The sequence below is a fragment of the Gymnoscopelus braueri genome (assembly GCF_963280865.1).
Source record: "Gymnoscopelus braueri genome assembly, chromosome: 1".
Lineage (NCBI taxonomy): Eukaryota > Metazoa > Chordata > Actinopteri > Myctophiformes > Myctophidae > Gymnoscopelus > Gymnoscopelus braueri.
In genome coordinates, this window is record NC_137603.1 from 4,276,538 (window position 1) to 4,283,964 (window position 7,427).

Consider the following 7,427-nt stretch of genomic DNA (forward strand, 5'->3'; position numbering starts at 1 on the left):
CTTGCTCAGGGTGGTACTGTCGGGTCTCTGCTCTACATGTAAAGTGTCTTGTTGCTCAGGGTGGGACTGTCGGGTCTCTGCTCTACATGTAAAGTGTCTTGTTGCTCAGGGTGGGACTGTCGGGTCTCTGCTCTACATGTAAAGTGTCTTGTTGCTCAGGGTGGGACTGTCGGGTCTCTGCTCTACATGTAAAGTGTCTTGTTGCTCAGGTTGTTGTGATTTGACACTTTAGTAAAATTGAATTGAATTGAATTCTTCCATCACTGTCTGTAACTTACCGTCACCGTTTATATCGATCTTCTGAAAGATCCTGTCGGTCACCTGATCAGGTGTGAGGGTCTCTGCTCCAGTCTCATCACGTACATTGGTCTGTTTGATCTTATAGATGACCTGAAAAGATCAAACAGTCATGTTACTGAACATTGTGATTTGCGTTGGTGAAATTAATCCAACTTGAACCCAATATTAGGCTAATATCTTAGCATGAAGTAGAAAAATGAAAAATCAGATGTACAAAGAAGAACATTTATATTGCTTCAATTTTAAAATACATATATAGGTTGGACACAACCACATCTTAGAGCAGCTCAAATATATTTGAAATATATTACTGAAAATGTAATTCAAGATCCTATATATGCAATTAAATGGTGGTTGGTGGAAAGTAACTAAGTAAATATACTCAAGTACTGTTCTTAAGTAAAACATTTAGGTATTTCCAAATTCCAATACTTTTACTTCTACTCCACTACAACTCCACTATCACTACAGAGGCAAATATTGTAATTTTACTCCACTACAATTATTTAAAAACTTTAGTTACTAGTTACATTGTATATTTCAGCCATTTGAAAATAGACGATCTACAAGCTGCACAATGCGTCGCGATGCGACACATTGTGAGCTTGTAGATCTGCTATTTTCAAAAGATTAGTTTAATTGAAAACTTGAAATGGGACATTCTGCATAATGAGTACTTTTACTTTTGGTAATTTAAGTACATTTTGATGCCAATACTTTTGTACTTTTACTAGATTTAGAATTTTGAGTATTTCTACATTGCAGTATTGATACTTTTACTTAAGTAAAACATGTGATTCCTTTTCCACCACTGGTGGTTGGCAAAAGAGTGAAACACGTGCAATTAACATTCACATAAGTAATATCAGATTTAGTAATGGCAGTTACAAGTTACAAAACAGAATTTGAAAAAGTAGATTTTCTTGGTGCAGCTAAAAACTGCTTCATAAGCCACTAATTGGTTTAAGAGCCGTAGGAGTTCCCATATGACTACTTTGACGTATTTAATATAAGCTGGACTCATGCAGCTTAAACTAACTGGTTCAGGAACAACAAACCTATGCAACAGCAACACTCTGCCAACTGTCTAATGACTGTGGATAAGATGCCAGTTACAATATCGTCACCGTTGGTCTTATAAAAGTCCTATTCTATCACCTTTTTTTCGTATGACAGTGTTGCGCGAAAAAAAATGCCGATCTACAGCACAAGCTTCACCGCTTGTGAGCTTGTAGATCTGAAATTTTGGTCATTTATTTATGCCTCAAACTAGGTACACCAGGTTGAAAGAGGTAGAGTTTGTGGGTTTTATAAATATTTAACCAACGAGCTATAACTATTTAACAAGAGCTTTGTTACTAAATAATATCTACATTTGTTAGGGTCAGCAATACTGAGCCTAGTCAAGACTGCTATCTGTTCCCTTACTGCATTTTCAATCTTCTTTTTCAACCATGTCTCTGTGACTTCATTAGACTATCATTTCTCTATCAACAGCGATCATCTTAGGGACTCAGGAATATGCAGGTGGTGTTGCTCTCACTCTTTTTTTGAGCAACAGTTGTTTGTAATGTTGATGATAGAGACATTAACAATTATTATAACATGTTCCTCTCTGTCAGCAATGTGTCTAAAGCTAAAATGTCATTACAATTTACAATGTATGCGTTTGGCAGTCACTATTATCCAGATTAAGTAGAGCAATGACGGGGCGGCCATAGCTGAGTGGTTAGTGAGCCCGCCTAGGGAACCAGCTGGCCCTGGTTGCCCCAGGTTCGATTCCAGGCTATCCCAGCATATGTGCCGATGATATGAAATTTGTCCCTGAGCAAGACTCTTAACCCCAATTGCTCACAAGTTCTCATTGGAAACAAGACCGCAAGGACTTTCATGAACGACCTGTTAAAAGGAATTATCCTTATGACAAGAACCCTAGTCAACAAACGACAGGGTAAATGGCAATGGTGGGAGAAGTACTCAAATGTTTTACTTAAGTAAAAGTATCAATACTGCAATGTAGAAGTACTCCGTTACAAGTAATAGTCCAGAATTCAAAATTGACTTGAGTAAAAGTACAAAATTATCGGTATCAAAATGTACTTAAAAGTACTAAAATGTTTGAAAATAGCAGATTTACAAGCTCACAACGCGTCGCGATGCGACACGTTGTGAGCTTGTAGATCGGCTATTTTCAAATAGCCTATATGAAATAGGTGGTTAATGTATGTTTAATGTAAGTAACTAACTCAAGTTTTTTCAAAGTACAATATTTGCCTCGAGATGTAGTGGAATAGAAGTAAAAGTATTGAAAATTGGAAATACTCCAGTAAAGTAGAAAATTGTACTTAAGTACAGTACTTGAGTAAATGTAGAGAACGTTGACAAAGACAACACATTCCATATTTGGCTGAGTGATGACATGAGTGTGAAGTCAGAGGTCCGCCCTCCCTCGACATTTACGTTTATGCTTCATCTCTCTTTCAGGTAAAGGGGTCCTTGAAGACCCCCTCCCTAGGCATTCACCCTTATGATTGTCCTGAGTTCTCTCTCGGTTAAAGGCATATTTCACTTTAAAAAAGAAATTGGGTCATTTTATCGTCTACTCAGGCTTTTGTGAGCCCTCCAGACAGTTTTTAAGTTGCTTGATTCAGTATTTATATATTTGATATTCATTTTATCAGACACGCCCCCTTCCTATACAAACCCATTATAACTTCAAACTCCATTTTTAACATGTTAGATTCATCAAAAACACCGTCCTTGGTTCTGTTGACTCATCCTGCCCTCCTAATATGTGAGGGCCGTGTTTTTTCAATAACTTTTTTCATTTTTTTCCATTCTTTTTTTTCATTTTCCAAAAATAATATTAAAAATAAATGAAAACAGTTATTGAAAAAACACTCCTCACGTATGACGACGGGTGTTTCCGATGAAAAACATGTTAAAAATTGAGTTTGAAGTTACAATGGGTTTGTATAGGAGGGGGGCGTGTCTGATAACATTTATATCAAATATCTATATACTGAATCAAGCAACTTAAAAACTGTCCGGGGTGCTCCCAAAAGCCTGAGTAGACGATAAAATGACCCAAATTGTTTTTGAAAGTGAAATATCCCTTTAAGGGGTCCCTATGAAGACCCCTGCCCTAGACATTTACCTTTATGCTTCATCTCTTTTTCAGGTAAGGGGGACCTATGATTTTCTCTCTCAGGTAAGGGGTCCTTATGAAGACCCCTTCCCTAGACAATTACCCATCTCTCTCTCAGGTAAGGGGTCCTTATGCAGACCCCTGCCCCAGACATTTACCCGTATGATTTTCTTGAGTTCGCCCCTGTCCAGGCGGCCGTTTTCATCACCGTCAAACACTTTGAAGGACCATCTGAGCTTATCTTCTAGCTTCCCCCGCAGAACCAGATGTAGAGCGGCCACATACTCCATGAACTCCAACGTGTTGTCCTGGAAACACACATACACGCACGCACACACACACACACACACACACACACACACACACACACACACACACACACACACACACACACACACACACACACACACACACACACACACACACACACACACACACACACACACACACACACACACACACACACACACAAACACACACAGTGTTAATGAGTTTCTTCCATACATTCACCAAATTGAACCAATTATGAATTTGTCAACAAGCCACCTGTTGTCATGACGAATCATCATTATAAGAGCCATATTGTGGTGTCTGGGCCCCACCAGGGGTCCAGATGATGGACCCTTAAGGGTCTGCAACTCTGAGAGTGTACAAATGGAACTTTAAACATATATCTTTGGGACCCCTATATACACTGAAAAATCCAGTGTTAATAGTTACAGACCCTGTAAGAGTCCATTTAGACCCCCTGGCTCTGGACCATTATTATCAATACTCTATTCACCTGTTTCCTAGGCTGTGTGTGTTTCACTTCCTGTCGATTTCATTGGATATCATTGGTCATCTGACCAGTTTCATTGGATTTCATTGGATCAAATCGACAGGAAGTGAAACACACACAGCCTAGGAAACAGGTGAATAGCATTCTGCCCTGTGTGTGTGTGTGTGTGTGTGTGTGTGTGTGTGTGCGTGTGCGCGCAGGTGTCCAGACTAATAACAGCAACAAAAAAAAAGTTCATTATAATTATGGTCATGTCAAAAAGGGCATTGTGCCAAGTTCTGACTTCTTCACTGACACTGATTTGTGGGGATTGAAAAAGGCCTCTTGATAGTTCTTCCTCTTCCCCTTCCTCTTCCTCTTCCTCTTCCTCTTCCTCTTCCTCTTCCTCTTCCTGTTCTATTCCTCTTCTGCACCGGTCATGATTGTCTGATTCCCATCAGGTGTCTCTTGTTGGTGTGGCCTACATAAGAGACCCGAACTCTGTCTTTTACCGTTGTTTATGGTTAGGCATATGTGTTTGTGAGGTTACGGTTACGGTTTCATTCTGATGAAGGCCAGCAGGCCCAAACGTTAATACATTAAAAAGTGTGCAACACTGGTTTTATTCTTTTTAAAGTTATGACTTCTTCCCATGTTGGGCAGTGAAAACTGTACAGTAGTATACATGTGATAAAACTAACATTATTCAGTGGCATAACGCAGAATCGCAGGGCCTCCCCGCGGGAGTTTCGCGCGCGTGCATGTGCGTGCACAACCTGCGCGTGTGCGCGAAAATTTCGGGTCTAATTCAACTTTTTTCTTTTTTTTTGCTTTAAAAATATTTGTATCAGCGCAGGCGGGGCCCCCCCTGCTGGTGGCCCCCCCGCACCGCATCGCTTGCTACCCCTCCGTTACGCCACTGACATTATTGCCAGAAGGGAGGGGGGGGGGGGGGTTGTCCTAGTGATGGCAACATGCCACACTACTTGTCAATATGTTCACTATCCAAATATTTGTCTTCCAATAGCCCAGGGGTCAGCAACCTTTTTGACATGAAGAGCCATGTTTTTATTTTCTTGATAGTCAACGTGCCATATCAACATTAAGTATGAATATGACACTGCATTAGAACAAACTGATTTTGATTGTCCATGAATATAACAAGCTTTTATTTCTTCTTCTTTTGAAATATTTTTTCACATCAGGACATGATGTTCATTAGACTCAGAGCAATAACCCCACCTATCTCCCAGACTCCCTCCACTGTTTGATTTTAAAGGTTATAAGGTTAAATTAAAGTGAGAAGTTACAAGTATCTACTTCTGGCAAATACAGTCTTATGCATTAATATGGAAATGAAATATTTGCTCCAATATCTAACAGGGGGAAAAAATGGTTTCAGTGCTATGCTATCATCAAGAAAAATATGTATTTTAAGCTGTCAAACTAAGTAGAATGAGAATAAGTGAGAAGTATCTTCTTCTGGCAAATACAGTCTTGAACATTAATTTGAAGTTTTATACAGTGTACAGTTTTGTTGTGATGGCATAATGATACCTACGTGATTCATATCAAACGCTCTGAATATTCCATCCATATACTGGGCCTCAGGCGTTCCGTGTTGAACTCCAAACATCCTCTTGAACTCGTGGAGGTGTAAGGATCCACTCGGACATTCCTGGATGAAGGTTTTATAAAGGTCCTGAATGCAGTCCAGCTCGATGTCCTCCTCTTCCGCTTGAGCTTGTTGATTTTGTCCCATTTTAAATCCAATGTATATGCATATCTACAAAATAATTAAATAAAAAAAGGTGTAATTGTTTTGCCCACAGAGGGCAAATTATTATCTTAATACTCCAATGGTAAAAAGCATTGTGAATCATATTTCTGCCCTCCACATGATGCCTGCTACACAGCGTCCATGCTGCTCTGTGGTCAGAGCCTTACATAATTACAGGATTGGAAGGTGTTTACTTAGGATTTGTTTTTAGCCAAAGTCTGTAATCCACACAGCTGATCCGTGAGGGTTAAATGCCTTCGCTTGAACTGTACCTGAATTAAGGTCACTCTGAGGCGGTAGCTGCTGTTTAATGCCGACCAGCGAGCTGCCATGAGTCGCCACTAGAGGGATGGATAGCTCACCTTAAGGTGAAGTAAGGTTCAATGGGGCGTTTAAGTTGGCAGGATCAGGAATGTGCCATCAGGTGGTATATGATACTCTCTCTCTCTCTCTCCCTCTCTCTCGTGCATGCGTGTGTGTGTGTGTGTGTGTGTGTGTGTGTGTGTGTGTGTGTGTGTGTGTGTGTGTGTGTGTGTGTGTGTGTGTGTGTGTGTGTGTGTGTGTGTGTGTGTGTGTGTGTGTGTGTGCGTGCGTGCGTATGTATGTATGTATGTATATATGATATATATAATATATAATATATATAACATGTTTTTTGTGCGTGTGCGTGTGCGTGTGCACGTGCGTGCGTGTGTGTGTGTGTGTGTGTGTGTGCGTGTGTGTATGTGCGTGTGACTTCTATACAGCATATACATAATTACATGAGTAACTTACAGTATTATATTCTTGTCTGTCATTTCTTTCAGCAAGGATTTAAGAAACAAGACCTATTTTAAAACGTATTGTCTTTCTCTCACCTCTTACAAAAAATACAAATTTACTCTAACAGTGACTAATAATTAGATTGAATGTAATATTGTCGTATTCATATTAACATCGACCCCTCCACCCCCCCCCAAACAGATGTCACTCTCTTAGAACGACTCTTTGCCTCAAAGGACGACTTCACCCGTTTTCAACCTTATCTTCATATAATCAGTGCTGTAAAGTAACTAAGTACATTTACTCAAGTACTGTACTTAAGTACAATTTTGAGGTACTTTTACTTTACTGGAGTATTTCCAATTGTCTACACTTTTACTTCTACTCCACTACATCTCAGAGGCAAATATTGTACTTTTACTCCACTACAATTATTAGTTACTAGTTACTCATCATTACGTTATAAAACATACATTAACCACTTTAGCCCTATTTTATACATACAGTAGGCTATTTGAAAATAGCAGATATACAAGCTCACAACGCCTCGCAAAAGCGACGCATTGTGAGCTTGTAGATCTGCTATTTTCAAACATGTTAGTACTTTTACTTTTGGTACTTTTAAGTACATTTTGATACCAATACTTTTTTACTTTTACTCAAGTAAATCCTGAATT